The sequence below is a fragment of the Lepus europaeus genome, chromosome 6 (genome assembly GCF_033115175.1).
Source record: "Lepus europaeus isolate LE1 chromosome 6, mLepTim1.pri, whole genome shotgun sequence".
NCBI classification, from domain to species: Eukaryota; Metazoa; Chordata; class Mammalia; order Lagomorpha; family Leporidae; genus Lepus; species Lepus europaeus.
Window position 1 is genome coordinate 127,801,531 of NC_084832.1, and position 20,151 is coordinate 127,821,681.

Below are 20,151 nucleotides of genomic sequence, written 5' to 3' on the forward strand. Positions count from 1 at the left end.
AACATGGGGCCATAAAACCTTCACAGATGCCTTAAGGGAGGCCCCTCTGCTCTGCCCAGGACCAGCAAATCTGGGGAGGTAGTCACTAATTTTCACCCAACAAACTCTTCTGCTAGAACTCCCTATCTTTTGTCCTGGAAGAGAAGGGGTGGTGGGTAAACAGACTCCTTTAAAAACCTAGGGAATCCAATAGACTGTGCTCTCAGCCTTTAGTTCTCTGCCAAGCCGCCCGCCTGGCCTGTCCAGGTGCCCCGGCCTGCGGGGTAATCAGCTAGGACACGAGGAGGGCAGACCTGAGTGGAGAGACAAACCAGACACGAGAAGGGAGACCAAGACAGTATTCTGACCAAGGTCTCACTTTATTGGAGAAGGAAGCAGCTTATATAATACAAGGAAAGGATTCTAACAGTCGAGGGCAAGCAGGGGTCATCTTACAACATAGTTCAAAGGAATAATTTCACAGGAATCAGCATCAATTTGACAAAGCGAGTTACAACGAGGTCTTACAGCTACCAGACGTGCTTATCAAGGTACAAGAAAGAGAGCACTGAAGACAGATGGCCAAGCACTAACCACATCAGTGAGCTGTACAAATGGACTTTTCTAGTGAATCCTCCTTACAGAAACACAGTTGAAGGTTAATCTAAACAAAGGCCTATACAGGGAAACCAGCACAGTGGCTCCCAACACCAGGTGTGTTCTTTCCATTCAACCATGTAACCTCGCTCTCCCCCAGTCCGAGCAACTGGGTGCTCTCTGTCCTTTTTGTTCTGACAGATGCCCTACCCCCAATATAGCCTTATCACTCCGCTCTCTGTCTCACGCCTGAATTCTTTCTTGCATGAAGACAAGAACCCCACGGCTTCCACGGCCTTTCCTCCAGTGATACCACTGTTAGGTAGGTAGTCAGTTATGAGCTTATGTGTGTTTAACAGGCCTAAAGAGAAGACATCTATGTCCAGCATACGCATCTGCATCTCAAAGTCATCCCCATAATGTTTCAGGGGCAGCCTGGCCCTCACATCCTGCCCTGCCCCCTTCTGCCTTCTACAATCTCCCAGGTGCAACCTAGTATCTGCATCTCAAACACCCTGCTCCCTTCCTGCAGGTCTGATAACATTTGTATCCATAAAGTCCTTTTTTTCAGACCTTCAAGAGAAGTTTTTCTATTTACATCCAAAAAGCCCTTTGTTCCAAGAGGAGCAGAGGTGGGGAAGCAGGACCCATCTCCTTAAAAACTCCCAGCCTCAACTGGACGGCTCGCTCAGCTCTCTGCATCTTTGCTGAGCCGCCCGCCTGGCCTGGTCAGGTGTAATCTCTCCACTCAACATGTAACCTGTAACCTCCCTCCTTCCCCCGCCCCCAATCTCTCAGGCTCTGTCTGGAGAGGGGCCCATCCATCCTTACAGATGTTCCTTCCTAATAAACCTTGCTGTTTTACCTCCCACTACTGTCTCACGCCTGAATTCTTTCTTGCGCAAAGACAAGAACCCTGCAATTTCTCAGGTAACACCACCAACGGCAGAGCTTCTGTGACACGACCAGAGGCCTCAGCACCAGCCTTCTGCCTTGTTGACAGAAGCACCATCGACAAACCCGGGCTGAGGAGAAGGCGCCCTTCCGCGCTGCCCGAGTCATGAAAGCTCCGGTTGCTGAGAAGCCAACGAAAGGGAGAGAAGCTGCTTGGAAAATGACAGCGACGGCACTGCTCATTAGCCTTCCGTGGCAGCCCTAGCCAGATTCAACCTGACTCAGGAAAGTAAGGAAACGCGACCTTTCGAGCACTGTGAAGCGTCATGAAGCCATTCGCTTAGGTTAAACTAGTGATAATAAAATCCAGAAAACCCAAATGTCAGACAACAGCGCAGAGCAGCCACAGTGCCTATCACCTCGACAAAGCGGGGTGCAGTCACTGTAGTATGTGACTATTCAGACTGTTTAGTAACACAGGGCATCTCTATGCAACAGTGAATGCAAAGAGAAAGCAAGAATTCACCCCTTTGTGGCAGCAACCTTTGAGAAATCGTGTGCAGATAAAGACGAAGTCAGGAACAGGATGGAACACAATCAAGATTTGGTAATTTGGCGGCTTTTGCTTTTTCGTTGTTACAACTGTTATTAAAGATCATGCACCAAAGCTGATATTTAATGATATCTGATCAATTCACTTGCAAAGATTCTGTGCAGTTCAATTATTTTATTCTATTGATGATTAATCATTTATTTACTCAACAAAGGCACCAAACACCATACAAGTGGATATTGTTACAGCGGCAAACAGAACAGATCACGTATGAACCACATGATGTGAAGGGGTAGGCATAAAACAGAAGCACAGATAGGTCTCTGAAACAATCTTCTAGCTCTCACTGTTCAAATTACTCTTTGCCAGTAATGAATGATAGGTAACACTCTTCAAGTGACTTTGGAATTTAAGCCGAGACTTGACAAAAATGAGCCAAGCGGGGGAAAAAATAGGGTAAGAGTCTCAGTGGCGATTCATCACAAAGCATCAGACCCCCTTCTGAGAGCCGAACACATAGGCACTGGGAGATGCTAGTCCAAGCACAACCCCACGCCTTTCCTTTCCCCAACAAACCAGTCGCTAGAGCAGAGTTTAATAAGGGAACTACGCACAGAGACTCAGAGACCGTACCTAGGGAAGTTACAGGGACAATGCAGTCCCCCAGAATAAGCAACAGCAGGAGCCAGCAGGCGCCCAGTGCTGAAGGAGTGAGGGAAAGAGCCAGAATGAAGGCTGGGCAGGGGACCACCTGAGAGCCGCGGCCTTGGGCCTGGGACACGGCCAACCTGCAGCAGCCCTCAAGGAGGGAATGAGGGCCTTCACCTCACTCTCCCTCTTCCCTCTCCTCTCCCAGTGATGTCGCCCATGGGCCAAACCCAGTGAAAGCCAGGGAACCAGGACAGATGTCACCAGGTCAGCTTGCCAAAGCCAAGAGCAGCAGGGAGAAGGACCGAGAGCAGGTCCCGGATGGCCAATGGAGACGCCAGCAGCGCTGAAGAGCAGCCCGGCTGCACTCCTTGGCTTTGCTGCTTGATCAAGAACCCGAGGCCAGTGAGCCAGCAGCCATGCAGCCAAGGTCCAGACGCTGCCCGGCCCCACTGCTAGCCACATCCAAGCCCAGCTCTGACTGGCCCTGAGACACTCCTGCTTTGAAAGTGAGAGGGCAGAGAGGAGACGGTTGGTGGCCTCTTACTTATTCTGTCCCCTGAACCCCTCAGTTGGTTTTCATTCTGTGACCTAACACTGTGCACGGGAGGAACTAGGATGAGCTGATGCCCAGTACCTCCTCTGCAACACAGCGTTCACAGGGGCACTCCTCACGCCTGCACCTGGGACCAGAAATACTTTTTGCTTCTCTCAGCTATTGGTGTTCTTCCCTTACCCCTCTGCTGACACACATCCTGAAACGTCTTTACTACTTCAAACCAAGGCACAAAAAAATCCCACTGTCGGGAAGAAAATCTCCGTCCCCCTATCCAGATGCAGGCTTCAAGGCTTTCAACGCTCCACTTGGGTAGGCGAATGGCCTAGCAGTCAAGATGCCTGCTGGGCATCCACGTTCCATCTCACAGGAGCTGGGTTCAAGTCCCACTCCCGGTCTCCAGTCTAGCTTCCTGCTAATGCATCCTGGGGGGCAGCAGATGAAGGCTCAAGTGCTTGGGTCCCTGTCACCCGTGTGGGAGACGCAGATTGAATTTCCCAGATCTCCGTCTCCGTGTGGGGTGTGTGTGTGTGTGTGTGTGCTCACGTGCGCATGTGTGCGACTGCCTCTCGAATACAAAACACAGTTTATTTTTATTTATTTTTATTTTTTTTGACAGGCAGAGTGGACAGTGAGAGAGAGAGACAGACAGAAAGGTCTTCCTTTTCCGTTGGTTCACCCTCCAATGGCCGCTGTGGCCGGCACACCGCGCTGATCTGAAGCCAGGAGCCAGGTGCTTCTCCTGGTCTCCCATCGGGTGCAGGGCACAGGGACTTGGGCCATCCTCCACTGCACTCCCTGGCCACAGCAGAGAGCTGGCCTGGAAGAGGGGCAACCAGGACAGAATCCGGCGCCCTGACCGGGACTAGAACCTGGTGTGCCGGCACCGCTAAGCGGAGGATTAGCCTATTAAGCCGCAGTGCCAGCCAACAGTTTTTTTATTAAAAGCTAAGTCCACTAAGCGTAGATTCCCTGAGTGAAATTTACAAACTCTCTATGGAGACACCATCAAAAATAAGTCTCATCTTACAGGGGGAAAGATCTCACAAACAGGACTCAACAAACTACACAAAATAAAAATAGTGACAAATTTTATCTCATTAATTCAATTATCAAAACTTATCATGAAAATAGTGGAAAGAATGGCCATACAGACTAGGAAAAAAAGTATTTGCAATACACACAGCTGACAGAGAACTCAGAAAAAAGATGAAACAAAATTTTGCAGAGTACTAAACAGATATTCTGCAAAATATAGATAGGTATTAAAGAGGCCCCCAAGCATATAAAAATATACTGAACAACACTCATCTGGGAAATGTTCTCCAAGTGGAATTCAGAAAAAGACCGGCAATCTCTCCCCAGAGCGGCTACAGTTTCAAGGCTGAGGGTAGGTAGCACGCACTGGGGAGGGGGTGGAATAACCTGAAGTCTCCTGGTCACTGTGGGAGCAATCGCGTGGACAGCAGCTGTTTATAAAAGCCAGTGAACACCTGCCTAGGGCCCACACAAAGCGCGTATTCCAGACATAGGAGTACATGTGTCCACAGAAAGACACGGCCAACTTTACATCAGCAGCAGCTTTCCTCAAAGCAACCCCAAACAGCAAACAGCCTCAATCCAGCAGCAAGAGAATGGGCAGATGAGCCCTCCTGCATTCACACAATGGGGTACTGGGGTACTACTCAGGAGTGAAAAATAATCTGTAGCAGGAAACAATACAGATGACTCACAGACACTATGGCGAGTGACTAAAAACTCAACACTACACATCGTATAGGATTCTTCTATATGAAGTTGACACACAGCAAAACTAAGCTCATCGAGGAAGGTGGAAGCCCTACACCGACCACCTTTTGGGGGTGCAGGTATTGACTGAAAAAAAGCACAGGCGGTTTCCAGGGAAGCCGTCATCACTCTCTGTACGCGTGCAGCAAAATTCACTGAGCAGGACACCGAAGGTCACCGCACTTCCCGCTTGCTACTCTGTGTGTCCAATGCCTCAGATTCCAAAAGGAGTCGGTCAGATTCCGTTCCCCCGATTTCCTCCGTCCGGACAGCCTCCTGTGGATTTGGCGAAATGAAAAGGCGCGCACACAGCAGTTCCCCTGAGTGAGACTCCAACGTGACAGACCACCCCGAATTCCAAGGGCAATTGAATCGACTCAATGCTCTCTCATAATGAAATTCTGCAAGTTTGGATTTAGCTGAGAGCACCCGGAGTCTCCAAAGGAGCCGTTAAGAAGGATGGTTGAACAAGCTGTTATATTGCTTTTCAAACGCATTTTTTAATGAAATAGGTATTCGGATACCTATCTTTCAATAAAATAGGCATTTAAATTTATCAGTTAGGTAGGTCAATGGAGCTCCATTATTGTCTAATAAACCAAATCCAGGAGTCTACAACGGGAGAGGCTAAGAAAAAAAATTGTGAAGGTGCTTTGTGCTCATTTGCAGCCAAATTCAACAGCTTTCCTGAAGGACCCCAGGGGAGCCTTCGCTGCATTCACTCCTCGAATTGTTTGTCGCTAAGGGGCTCAGGTCTATTTACAGCATTACTTTCCATTAAAGAACAAGCCTGGAAAGTCAAAGAATTGAGAGCTACTGTTTTACTTGGATAATCAACACTTCCTACCGTCTTATCCACTCTCCTGTGAACGACGGGAATCAGCAGACTGCTTTATATCAGCTAAGCTGAAACCTTCCAGGAAGGATTTACATAAATAGAGAGAGATGCTCACCAGAGAAACATAGTCAGCCATGAAAGCGAGGCGCTCACGCTCTGCTCCGTGATGGAAGTTACTGGGCTGGGCGGCCTCCTCACAGACAAGGTGGGAAGAATGAGACTGAGTTGGAAGCTTAGCTCTTCTGCAAGGGGCCGGGTCTCACCTTGAGACATTCTGACTCGCTAATCCTCCCAACACTGGACTGAGAGCTTCGCTCCCGAATTCTGAAACGATTTTACGTTAAAGGAGCAAACCTCACGGTCAACCACCTCCAGTCACACTCTCACCTAGAAAGTAACTACGTAAGAAATGCTTAAAAAGCAAGCAAAATTCGAACAAGATTTATTCAGTGCCTCGCTACTAAAACCCAAGAGCTGTGAAACACTCCATCCCTGATCACTCTCTCCAAGGGAATTATCTAGGTCTTCCTACGAAAGCTTTCTTTTTATTTTTAAAGGAATTAAGCCATTATAAATTATAATCAAGCCATGGGCTTAAGTGACCTTTCAGAAGCAATATTCAAAATCCCCTAGAGGACATTCATCAGGACTTTCAATCCTGTTTTAAAAACATGATGGTTTTTACATTAGCTGGCTGTCCAAGCTCGAACTGAAATGTGTACCCCAGACCAGGCTGTTTCCACCAGCCCAAGGACCTTCTCCCGTCTCCACCGCTCAATCTAAGCTCTCAAAGTAAAATGGGTAGATGGGTCAGGAGGGCAGAAGTTACTCCACACACACTGCCCATTGGTCTGCCTTGATCACCCTAGGGAGAACAAACGGCCCTGGGGGCACGGAAGGCTACACCCCCGGGTTCCCGTGTCACCCTGGAGTACCCGCCGAAGGAGAGGCACACAAGTGATGGAGCAGCCCTGTTGTCTGAAGACGGAGGGACAACCCCATCTTCCTGTGTTCTGAGGCTCCCGGAAGAGACAGGGCCATATCCTCCCTCCCGAGGCACACCACACAGCACATGCCACTTCCGCCCTGCACTGGGGAAGGGTGTGTGGGGTGGGGGGACAGCCCAGAGACCCTCAAAACCGTGGCACAGAGAGCAGCACCTGTTTGGAGATGGAGACTGAGACACAGCGGCCCCGAGTCGCCTGCCCTGACCCCAGCTGGGAATGTGTTTCTCAGAAGGCTCACTGCCCTGGGCGTATCCATGAGTCCCGATCCTGGGGTAACAAATGTTAGCAAGCAGGAATATTTGCAAACACACACCACAAATAACAAGGATCAGCTGCATTTGAGAAATTCCATGCCTTCCCGCATAGACCAACTGAGTGAGTGACGGAATTAGCAGAATTCCGCTTTCTGCTTCCAACCCGCACCTGTTTGAGCTATGTCCTTTCCTCTCTGCTTTTGTTCTGGTTTTCTGGATCCTGAAGGGATTAGTTCCCACCATAAAATTATCGTCCCCGGGAAACAAACAGAATGCGGTCACTCCATGCACGCTGGCTGGCAAAGCACACGGGAAGCCCAGGTTGGAGGCGGCTTTTCCCTGTGCGGGAACAGCAGCCTGCGGAGACAACAGTGAGTGAACCCGAACAATCCACTCGTCTGGGACTGTGTTGTGGCACAGCGGGTGAAGTCACCTCCTGTGGCACCGGCATCCCTCCCACGCTGGAGCACTGGTTCAAGGCCCAGCTGTCCTGTTTCTCATCCAGCGCTCTGCTCATGCACCTGGGAAGGCAGTGGAAGATGGCCCAAGTGTCTGGGCCCCTGCACCTGCGTGGGAGACCTGCAGAGTTCCAGGCTCCTGGCTTTGGCTGGCCCAGCCCCAGCTATTGAGGCCAAATGGGGAGTAAGCCAGTAGATGGAAAATCAGTATCTCTTTCTCTCTCCTCTCGCTCCTTCACTCACTCTCTCATGCTCTCCCTCCCTCTCTCTGTCCTTCATGCCAATATATACATTTTACAATGAGGAATAATCCATTCTCTGGCCCAGATCTTTATAAGCACCTAGTTTCTTCTAGTCCACTACTGAAAGCCACGCCCAGAACCAATTTTCCCAGCCAAGGACAGATGAGGAGTTCCCTAAGACCACTCATAAAAATAAAGAATTGTGCCTTGTGTACTGCAGTATCTGATACCATTTTACCTTTCGCACAAACAGGACTCATGGTTTTCGACCACCCAGGACCACTGTACCTAACAACACTGACCCGTGTCCCTGTTCTGTAGAATTTCAGGGAAGGTTTCCAATGCTTAAGGTCACTTGTGAATACCAAGTATGGCACAGAGACTGCATTCCAGCCCCCAACACCTCAGCAGCAACGTGTACCCTGCCCATCACCCTGGAAGCGTCTAGAAACCTGTGAGGTGCACTGGCATCAATCTGTCCTGTGTTTACAGCAGCTGATTTATTTGGTTGATCTACAGTCTGGGCTGTGGTTTATAATTTTTAAGGCATGTGAGCTGGGACATATTAGATATTACAGAAAGAGTGAGTTTATGATTTACAAGACTCCCTATCAGACCCATTGACCTTCTCCATAAGAAAGGTTGGTGGTCATAACAGCACCGAGAACGGCAGCCCTCAGGAGTCGATTCAGTGCAGAATAAACATGGAGAGCGAGCAGAACAGCCGTATCAGCTGCTGCATCTAACAGATGGTACCACGGCTGTAAAAGCACTCCTTTAATAATAATAATAAAAAAAAAAATGCTCTGGCTTTATCCTGTAAAACATAGGCTCCCCGAAACAACACACCCACAGTTTGTCCCACACAAGCATGACCTCAATCTACGAAGAGTATGAGGGTTAAGAACAACACACACAGGTGAGGCGAAAACTCTCTCCCAAATAAGAAGAATGCCGGCAGCAGTTTGCTTAGTGTCCTTCTGCAGATGGCTCACTGAGTACGGGACAAAGACAGACCTGGCGCCCACTGTTCAGGCTGAACACAGTCCTCCCATCCTCAAGGCAGTTAATGTTCGACTGTGCACCAGCTGATACAGTCGGCTGGTACAGACCCCACTGTGGGCGTGGATACAGCCAGTCACCGGACCCCACGGTGGGCGTGGCTTCAGTTAACACCCTCTCTCCAGACACATAGTCCAAGAAATTCCAAGAACAGATCGCAAACAAGGTTACATCAAGGTTTAAAAAGTGTGACAATGTTCTTCCTACTGACCCAGGCTTTCTGGAAAATTCTTTCCCTCTCTACCACTGAAATCTGAAAAACTGAATTACAACTTGCCTCACTCCAGTTTTCTTTCTTTTTTTTTTTTTTTTTGAGGGGGATTCAATTATACCATTTTGTAAGCAATTAGCTGGGGTTGGGGGAAAGCAGGGTGCTAAAATTCCTATAGAAAAAGTCAAGCTTTAAAACTAAAAATAAAATAAAATCTGTTTATAAAGCCTGATCCTACCCAGCAGTGGAACAAGACTGACTCTACACACAACAGTAGCTTCTTGGGACGCAAACACAACTCAAACAGCAAACAGCCTGGCGTTACCTGGCCGAGTCCTGCCACTGTGCCATCTGTCTCAATAGGTACGACTCTGCGTTACAGTCTCCTTCCAACCGTCGGTCCCTGCATGAGCAACTCCAGGCTGGAACTGACGCTGCTGGGGGAGTCATCCGCCTCAACCCAGCTCCCTATCACCCTGTGAAGTCCCTGACACGATGACCATCGCCCAGCGGTGCCACACACCCCTGGACCAGCGAGGCACCTGGCGTCTAACAATCACCCATTCAGTGCACTTTGAGTTGAACTATGCACAGGATATCCTTTGCACTAAGTTTTGAGTAGGCAAACTCCCTGGTACTCAGCGATTTCTGAATCGCAAGTGTCCTTCTAAAGCGTTCACCAAACCAGAGCACCGCTCACTCTCGCGGCATGGCAAGTGTCATACGGGGAAGGTGTCATTTAAAGTCACCCTCACAGCTCACGTGGCGGATGACAGAGCCTTCACACACAGTAAGTCTTCATTAAGAATGGGGTGCACAGTTTAAAATAAGGTAAAGAACGCCAAGACCTGACACTCACAGCAGGAAGCCTGGGTAATCGCCAGGTGAACGGTGTGGGTAAGAACCAGGCAGGTTGTACGGGCCCTGCACCCGCATGGGAGACCAGGAGGAAACACCTGGCTTCTGGCTTCGGATTGGCACAGCGCTGGCTGTAGCGGCCATTTCGGGGGTGAACCAACGGAAGGAAGACCTTTCTCTCTTGTCTCTCTCTCTCTAACTCTGCCTGTCAAAAGGAAAAAAAAAAGAAGAAGAAGAAGAAGAAAAGAAAAAGAAAAAGAAAAGAACCAGGAAGATTATAAGCTGACAACCGGATACCAAGGCTAAGCGTCCAACAAGTAGGAGGTGATGACGGTCACAAAAAGGAAATTTGCTGCACTGGTTAGAGAAGTCCAGGAAAGGGGTGACCAGAAGTGATTTTACATCCTCTCCCCAATGCCCTTTTCTCCCCTGTGCCCGAGTCCAGTTGGGACTGAAATGCACCATGGCAGAAAGCAGCTGCAAGGCTGTGGGCAGCAGGTGCGAGCCGGGCCTGAGCCCTCGGCAGGTGGCTAAGCCACCACAGTCAATGTGACAGTTGTTAACTGGGCGATGCTGCAGCAGGGTCTCTACGGGGCAGGGCTGACACCCTGGGGGCTGCTTCTCCGAGGTCTGCACACGGGTGTATTCGCCTAAATCCCGGAGGCTCAGTCTTGTGATGGCAGAGGCACAGGCAGGCGGGTGGAGCCAGAACCACAGGACTGTGCAGTGAGAGCCGCAACCCCGGGAGCAGTCCCCCGACCTGACCTGTGAGCACTGGGCAGTGAGAGCCCCGCCCCCGGGAGCAGTGCCCTGACCTGACCTGCTAGCACTGCCCGGGGGAGCCCCATCCCCGGAGCAGTCCCCCGACCTGACCTGTGAGCAGTGCCCAGGGAGAGCCCCGCCCCCGGGAGCAGTCCCCTGACCTGACCCGTGTTGCAGTGGGTGCTCCTGTCCCCTTGAACCACCGACAGCACACGAGCCATCGCCTGCTTGAGAGGCACAACCAACAATGTAAGGGGTTGTCCCAAGTCCGACGTCAGCCACTGCGAGGGCTGAAACCCAGACGTGCCGCTCAATCCAGGACGCGTGGAGAGGGCTAAGCCAATCTATGTGGCCCAGGGCCACTTTCAGGCCTGGATGACAATGGTCAAACTGTCCGGCTCAAGTCAGTGCAATCTCTAACAGAAGCAAACACACCACAAAGTCGCAGGGCTCCAAGCACACTGGCCAGTGCATGCTCCCCAGGTGCTGGCCTAGACCATCCTACTCACAATGCCAATCACGTGGTGGCTGCCCTAAGATGGCGCCATCAGCCTGCCACCCGAAACCCACCCAGCTGTTGAGGCTGGTGACGTAACACACACCACGATGGGTTATGGGAGTGTCGAGTACTCTATGAACGTAGCTCTCTGGGGAGAGTCACTCGAGTCGGTGTGAGACGGCCAGAGAGGAGGAAGGCTGAGTGGCCCTGGTTTCTATGACAGAAAGTAGGGCCGGGCTTAGCCGGAACCAGCACGGTTTGAACTTCCCACTAGGGCCAAGGGCAGGAGGACACGAGCTTGCTTGCTGGCTTGCCAAGATGCTATGCCAGACGAGAGAACCACAGGGTACCAGAGTCAGAGTCCATTAAACCCAGTTCAAGAACCATGATTTTAAAGTATCCCATCCTAAAGCCTCTTTTTGATTTCTTCATCTTTTTCCTTCTCTCCTTCCCCAGGAATATTTAAGGTATCTACTCTTTGTTTCCCCAAATCCCCAGAGATTTTCCCAGCACCACCAAGAATGACGTATGCTTCACCCATGCACAATGAACGGTTAGGAAAACCTCGTGCAGCCTCAACAGGGTGCAGTTAGGTGCTTTAAATCCCCCCCAAAGTTATTTAGGAATGCACTGTTTTTCTTTTGAAGGAAAAGTTAGGAACTCATGATTTTTGTGATCCATGTTATCGGGAGAAATTATGCGTTCTGTTGTCATGCCCTTCTTGGGAGACAAAGAACTGCCTTCCCTGGTCGGAAATGTCAACGAGGAGAGGTTAGACCAGAAAGCACCACTCGCATTCTGCGTGATGCCGACTCAGACGCTTGCCAGCCCAATTGTTGCGATTTTTCTCCCCTCCCAGCCAACTTAAAGGATCTCTTCCCAATCAATGAGATCAACTCTCTGATCAATTCCGTTTAGTTATGAAGAAGGCAAAAAACAATAGATCAGCTACCGTTTCGACCCGTTGTGTTATGGGAGATATTTCACTCCAAGAGACAGGGCTATCAATTTCCTCTGAGCAGAAATCTGAGTGGGAAAAGAAACAGCAGAGTTGGCTAATAAATGCTGCTTTTCCTTCCCGCTAATCCTCTCTGGTGATTCGTCGCAGCTGGAAAGCACTGGGCAGTTCTACAGAGGAAGAGGCGTTATCCCTCAAAGCCCCGTGAAAGGTTTCTCCAAGTCATATTTATAAAACCCAGTCCTACCTGAAACCAGGAGACCGGCCAGTGCACGGAGAGGGAGCTTCGACCGCGGGTAGCCTCGGAAGGTGCAGCATCACTACCACCTGCGTCCAGGTTCTGGCCCCCAGGAGCCTCTCACGAGGGCCCTGAACGGGTTCACAGAAGTCTCCCAGGGGTGGGATCAGGAACACTCAGTCACAGAAACAGGTATCCAAGCCAAGCCCTGGCCAGCCCTTCTTGGAGGGCTTTTGTATCGCAGTCGCCCTGGTCTGCGGCAGCAAAGCAGCTCTAAGCTCATCCACAGCCCCTGGGCTTCAGCTGGGGCTCCAGGGGCACGAGGTGCGCACCACGGTCAGACTTTCACCCAGGGCGAGGGGACGCACGCACATCCCGGCCCCGCGCTTTGAAACGGGCGGCACGGTTGTTAGTTGGGAACGAGCTGGCATCTACTCGGCGGCCCGGGCTGTCCCATTCTCGGGCTTCCGACAAAGCTTCAGCCTCCAGCAGGGACCCTGCCCGGAAATGCGCCGGCGTTCCGTGCCTGGCTGCATTCCGCCTTCCAAACCAGGTGGAAACCCTTGGAAAACAGACTTGGCTTCGGCAGGTGCGTCAAGCGGCCGCTGCACCTGGGAGAAAACGGGAATTCCTCCCCACACACCAAAACTAAAAAGTGTGGGGAAACCCAAAGCGAGACAGGTAGCAGAGAAACTTCCTCACCACTGCTTCTGCCTGCCGGAGCTTAGAAATCACTTTCCTGTTGGATAACGGATAGTGACGGCACCAACTACCTGAGGGCTGTGAGGGCAGGCACCCCCAGGGAGGCACAGTGAAGCAGATACCAGACATAACCTGGACCTACAACCCCTGACTCAGGTGGGGAGCTGAAGATGAGCCCTGGACAAGCTTCGGTTTGTTACAAATGGTGACCCTGGCTTGCTTTCTAAATGTGTTTCTCTAATTCTACAGGTGAAGACGTGGCGTGAATGAGTCCGTGGCTGAAATCATTTCAGCTGCGGCGAACTGGAAGTCCCTTCCTGCCGGCATCTCTGTTTTCAGCAAACACCACGTCCACCCCATGTTTTGTGAGCATCTCCTTATTTTCTGGACCCCTGAGCTGTTCCAGGCTCATTCTGCATTTCCCTGCACCAGCCTTGCCATCAACCTGTTCTCCAAGGAGCCCCGGAGCCTCTCTTTTTTCAGTTTGACAAAGGAGCCTCTCTTTTTTCAGTTTGACAAAATACCCATATAATGTATCATCTTAGCCATTTTTTAAGTGCACAGCTCACTTCTACTAAATGCAGCAATGATATTATGCAACCATCACCATCATCCATTTCTAGAATTCTTTCCACCATGTAAAACGGAAATTCTACACCCAGGAAACAGTAGCTCCCCACTCACTCCTTTCTCCAGACCCTAGAAACCATCACCGTAATGTCTCTATGATGTGGGGCACTCTGAGTACTTTGTAGAAGCAGAATCACACCGTGTTTGCTGCTGTTAGATTGTTTCACGCAGCACGATGCTCTCAAGGTTTGTCCATGTTGCAGCCTGTATCTGAATTTTCTTCCTTTCTTAAAGCTTAATAATATTCCACAGCTTAGCTAGTATAATACTGCTATAAACCTGGATGTAAAAATATTTTCCAAGACCTTGCTTTTCATCATTTTCAGTTTGTACCAAGCAGAACTGCTGGATCACAAGCTAATTCCATTTTTAATACTTTGGATGAAGTGCCAAATTGTTTTCCTAAGTGACTATAACATTTGACATCAGTACCAAAAGTACACGATTCCAGTTTCTCCACATGCTTCTCAACACATAGTTCTGTTTTTTGAAGGCAGCCATCCTATTGGGTGTGAGGTGGTGGCTAACTGTGTTTTTGAAGGCAGCCATCCTACTGAGTGTGAGGTGGTGGCTAACTGTGTTTTTTATTTGAATTTAATGATAGACATATCGAGCATCTTTCTGGGTGCTTAATGGGCATCTGAACACCTTCGGAGAAATGGCTACTCAGGTCCTCTGCTTTATATCAAGTTGTTTTGTTGTTGAGGTTGCGTTTTAGGAATTCCCTGTATAATCTGTTATGATCAGATAATGATTTGCAAATATTTTTACCCTTTTTGTTGGCTACCTTTTTACTTTGTTCATAGTTATTCAATGTACTTTTAAAAATTTTCATGAATTTTTTTTTATGGTCCTCTTCCCCACTTAATGCTGTATAATTGTTCAAACCTGGTAAATGCCACTCTTAGGATCATTGGTTACTATCCTCACTCTGTCTTTTATGATCTTGTCTAAATACGATCAGAGTCGGTAAACTTGGAAGGCTTCCATAGCCTTGGCAACTCATGACGACAGCCTAGGATGGTTACTGGCGCCATAGAGTGTCAATTTGTTGGGTCAACAACAGGAGCCACTGTGCACTTGCTCCTCATGTGGGATCTCTGTCCTTAATGTGCTGTACATTGTGATTTAATGCTATAACTAGTACTCAAACAGTATGTTTCACTTTGTGTTTCTATGTGGGTGCAAACTGTTGAAATCTTTATACTAAATTGATCTTCTGTATATAAAGAGAATTCAAAATGAATCTTGATGCAAATGGAAGGGGAGAGGGAGCAGGAGAGGGGAGGGTTGCGGGTGGGAGGGAAGTTATGGGAGGGGGAAGCCATTGTAATCCATAAGCTGTACACTGGAAATTTATATTCATTAAATAAAAGTTTAAAAATAAATAAATAAAAAATAAAAAAATGAAAAAAAATTTTCATGAAATTCCAATTTAGTTATCTTTCTTTTGCTTTGTTTTTAGTTTCATAGCCAAGAAATCATTGTCAAATCCAATGTCATGAAGTTTTTGCCCTACATTTTCTGCTTAGAGTTTTATAGTTTCAATTTTTACATTTAGGTCTTTAATCTATTTTTAGTTATTTTTTATGTGATGTCGGGTAAGGGTCACTATTTTTCTTTTACATGAATATTCTAGCAATATTTGTTGAAAAGACTGATCTTTCCCTAGTGAATAATCTTATCACCTTTGTCAAAAATCATTTGGCCATAAACGTGGGTGTTTGTTTATGGGATTTCTACTCTGTTCCACTGGTCAGTACGTCTGTTTTTAATCCCAGTATTATGTGGCCTTCATTACTGTAGCTTTGTAGCTATAAATCAAAATTACAATAATTCCAGCCTTTAGGCTCCTAATTGCTGAGGTTTTTTATTAGTCTCTTAAATCATGTGGAGTGGGAAGAGTGGAGTGACAAACCACTGCTGCAGTGAGCCAGCCTTCTAATTGCATGCATACTCGTCTTGTTGAGATCCTGATTTCTTCACCCGACTCCAGGTCGCGCCCAGTGCCCTTGCCTTGCACGCTGCAAAGCTCTTGAGCACTTCTCCCAACAGTTTAGTGGAAACAACATCTCTCAGCTTCTGTTTATCTGGGAAATCTGCTCTCCTACTCACTATAGATGGATAGTTCTGATGTCTGTAGGGTTCTTGGTTCATAGGTTGTTTTTGTTTTTGTTTTTTAGTTTCTAACACTTTGAATATATCAGCACGCTGCCTTCTACCCTCCAGAGATGCTGATAAGAAATCTGATTTGCCTTCGAGAGACTCATCGAGACCCCTTGTACGTGACAAGTTGCCTCTCTCTTGCTGCTTTCAAAGCCATTTTAGTCTTTGTCATTAAACCGTTCGACTCTAATGAGTTGCAGTGTCTCTTTGAGTTCATCTCATCTTGAGTTCACTGGATGTCCTGGCTGTTTATAGCCATGTCTTTCATAAGTCTGGGGAGTTCTCAGATTTTGTTTCTTGAACTATTCTCTGTCCCCGTCTCCCTCCCCTGCTCCTGAGACCCCCATAATGTGTGTGCATGTGTGTATCTATTTGTGTATATGCACAACACACCTGTCACTCTACTTCATGAAGACCCTCAGACCCCTAGGCCCTGTCACTTTTCTCTGATCTTTTCTCTCTGCACTCCAGACTCAGTAACTCCATTGTTCCCTTCTTCTTTCTGCTCTGGGGGAGGCAGTTCCCTTAGGGAACTCGGCCCTCCCACTGTCCCACTGTCTCCTCTGCTTATCCCAAGGAAGCACTGTTGACCCCTGACCATCTCCCGCCCGAGGCCGATTACTTGGCGACAGCCTAAGCAATGGACCGCTTGTGTTCACTGTATGCTTTATCACTCATTTTCAGTACCATAGGCTTATTAGTGTCTGCTTTCCACTTGCTCTCAATCCCATACTCCGGTTGGTCTTAGCATGCTTCCTTTTTAGCTGTGTGTCTACGACTGATTCTAAGCTGCTCAGCTATTCAAAACCACACACAGAGGCGACGTCCACGCCTCAGCGCAGTCACCCCCCTCCCATCTCCTCCACCTTCTGCCCTTCCATCCCACCCCTTTAAGTAACCCGTCTCTGCAGTATCCCGCTATCTTCCCTGGGTGTTCTTTGCCATACATATCCAAATACATGTGTGTACGGTCTTATACTCACTGCTCTCTTCTAGGATACCTAGCGCCAGCTCCCGGCTCCGGCTTCCCGCTAATGCAAACCCTAGGAGGCAGCAGTGACGGCTCATGGAGTTGGGTCCCTGCCACCCAGGCCCAGATTAAGTTCTTGGCTCCTGGCTTCAGTGTGGTCCAACCCTGGTTGTTGTGGGCACTTGGAGACTTCAACATCATGAGAGACCCTCTCTCTCTCTCTCTCTCTCTCCCTCCCTCCCTCCCTCCCTCCCTTTCTCCCTCTATGTGTATGTCCCTCCTATCCTTCCTCCGTCCCCCTCTCCCTCTCAAAAAATAAATAATAAATTACAACTGTTTCCCTAGGATAAGACCGAGGGGAACCACTTTACTAATGGCATTTTAACCTCTGAATTCCTTGTTGCTGGAGATGTTTGAAATGAGTGAAAAAAGCAGAGCTTTTATGAAACGAATGTCAATTAACTACCCAGGCACAGCCACGTAGCAAGGGGCTTTGAGTACCTGCTTCTAGGAAGCAGTCATTGTCGTAGGCGCTGGCGTAACACTCACATGTCACAGGCTCAGCGCTAACAATAGAGATCCCACGGAAGCAAAGATCCCCAGTCCAAACACAGCTTCTGATACGGCTTCCACTCCCATTCCCTCTGCAGCAAGGGGCTACACAGAAGAGCTGAAGGACACACACGCATAGAGAGCAGAAATAGGCCCTGCCTTGACAGAGTCCATGTTCCTGGTACCGGAAACCACGCACATGTGTTCTAGATGAAGGGCAGCTTGCACACTCAAGAAAAATAGAAAATGACTTGTTCCAACTGCCAAGCGATACACGTTAATTTTGTTCTCTGTTTTATCCATCAGGCCCTAGGAGTACAGCCGTGAGCAAAACAAAAACAAAAACAGGCCGGCACCGTGGCTTAACAGGCTAATCCTCCGCCTTGCGGCGCCAGCACACCGGGTTCTAGTCCCGGTCGGGGTACCGATCCTGTCCCGGTTGCCCCTCTTCCAGGCCAGCTCTCTGCTGTGGCCAGGGAGTGCAGTGGAGGATGGCCAAGTGCTTGGGCCCTGCACCCCATGGGAGACCAGGAGAAGCACCTGGCTCCTGCCATCGGATCAGCGCGGTGCGCCGGCCGCAGCGCGCCTACCGCGGCGGCCATTGGAGGGTGAACCAACGGCAAAAAGGAAGACCTTTCTCTCTGTCTCCCTCTACTGTCCACTCTGCCTGTCAAAAATAAAAAAAAATAAAAAAAATAATTAAAAAAAACAAAAACACACTGCTTTTGTTGGGCTTGCAGGGTTGTGGGGAGAGGAAGAACATGAATCAATCAGAAATAAAAAGTCAAACGCATCAACTACCAGAGAGTGAGCGAGCGAGCGAGCTTCACAGAAAAACGCGCAGGACGGACGGACGACGGAGCTGAGTGGAGTCAGACTCAGGAAGTTTGGAGGAGCAAAGACCTGAAGGACGTGGCTAAGGAGCCGGTGCTGAAGAACGGGCCAGGGACACACCAGGCAGAGTGGAGCCAGGGAGGATGTGGGAGGCAGGGGGCCAAGGCAGCCTTGTTCCGGGGAAGCCTCCTGCAGGTCGTGCCCCTGTGTGGGCCTGGAACACGGCGGGAGGCAGGGGCGGGGGGGAGCACAGGCAGGGAAGTCCAGGTGAGGGACGGGCAGAGGCGAAGCCATCCACGTGGGTCACCCTGCGGTGGGGCAGGAGCTTCGGAGAGGCCAGGAGAGCAGGGTGCAGGTGGTCACCTGACCGAGGCGCAGGCCGCTCTCGGAAGGCACCGGGAACCCGCTGCAGGAGCCGACAACAACACAGGGGTGCGCCCAGTTCACCCAGGCGTGCACACAGGGATGTAACACTACAAGAAACACAAGGGGTCTTCACAAAGCGCACGGGGTGAAAAATCTGCCTGTGGGCTTCCAAAATCAGCGTAGCTTTTCCTCCCACTTTTCCACGACCTTTTTGAAGCAGCTTTATACCCCAGATGACGCCAGCAGTTACCCCTGGGTGATGGAATGGTGAGCGATTGGACTGTTCTCTGTGCTCATCTGTATGATCAAAACGCTCTATAAATTACAACTGTTACTCATTTTAACAGAAAGAAACGAAAGAAGAAGTATTGCTGTCGTTACAAAGAGAAACTCGAACGTGGCAGTGGCCCGAGGGAGCGCTTGGGTGAATTCGGTTAACAGTGCAGACTGCTGTTGAGAGAATGCGGGGGCGCTCCCCAGCTCAGCCTGTCCGCCACACAGCACCGGCACCTTTCTGCGGCCAGGCTGGCCCCAGTTCTGGACACGACAGTACGCCACGAGGAGCCGTGCAGCGGGGACATTTCTCTACATCTCACCCAGCAGCGAACAGCAGCTCTGCCTTCTCCCTCGGAACTGTGAGACAATCAACCCACAAAATCCAAGAGGCACTCAGACACCCCTGTGTCCTTTCACCTGTGTGGGCCTGCAGCCGATGGGAAAGTGGGGAGACAGTGAGCACTCCGCAGGCCGGGAGAGGACCCCCCCATTTCTGCTACTGCCCCTCGAGGGGTGACCTCCAGGTCGTCCGCTCCTCCACCCATCTGGGAAGGAATGGAGACCAGGTCAGGGCCGCTGTCCCAGGGTCTCCCAGCAATGGAGGGCAGGTAGCAGCAGGTCTGAGTTTCCAATCAGTTATGCCAACAGCCCACCCTCAGCCGTAGTAGACCCACAGCCCCCGGTGCCATGGTGGCTGGGACCCGGGACCTTGGGGTCATTGCTCAGTTTAGATGAGGTCTTGTGCCCTTGGAAGAAGAGACAGAGGCTGTGTCTGTAAGGGAGGCCGATGGCCCTCACCACATCCAAGCCCCTGGGCACCTTGCTCCCCAGAACTCTGGATAACGCATTTCCAAGGCCAGATGGCGCTGAGTCACAGCAGCCCAGGAGGATGAGGGCAACCTGGCTCCCTCCATGCCCCTCGGGGCCCCACCATCTGCATGACCGTGTGGACCACGTCAGTGTCTGCCTGGTGGATCTGAGCTCTCGCACTGCCGCATCTCTGCTGGCCGGCAAAGTGCTACATGTGCATCCGTCAGTGAAGAAGCGACTGTGTTCCCATCGCACTGCTACGCCCCCTCCACCCCAGCAATGACATGGCCATGACAGACCGGAAGTTCAGAGGCTCCCAGGGACAGAGAGGGATGCCGGACAGAGAGGGATGCCAGCAGCTGACAGGTGTCCCGCCCATCACCGGCCACGCAGAGGACAGAGTGGCTCCTGGACAGGGGAAGCCCTCCTAGGCAGGCAGCCCT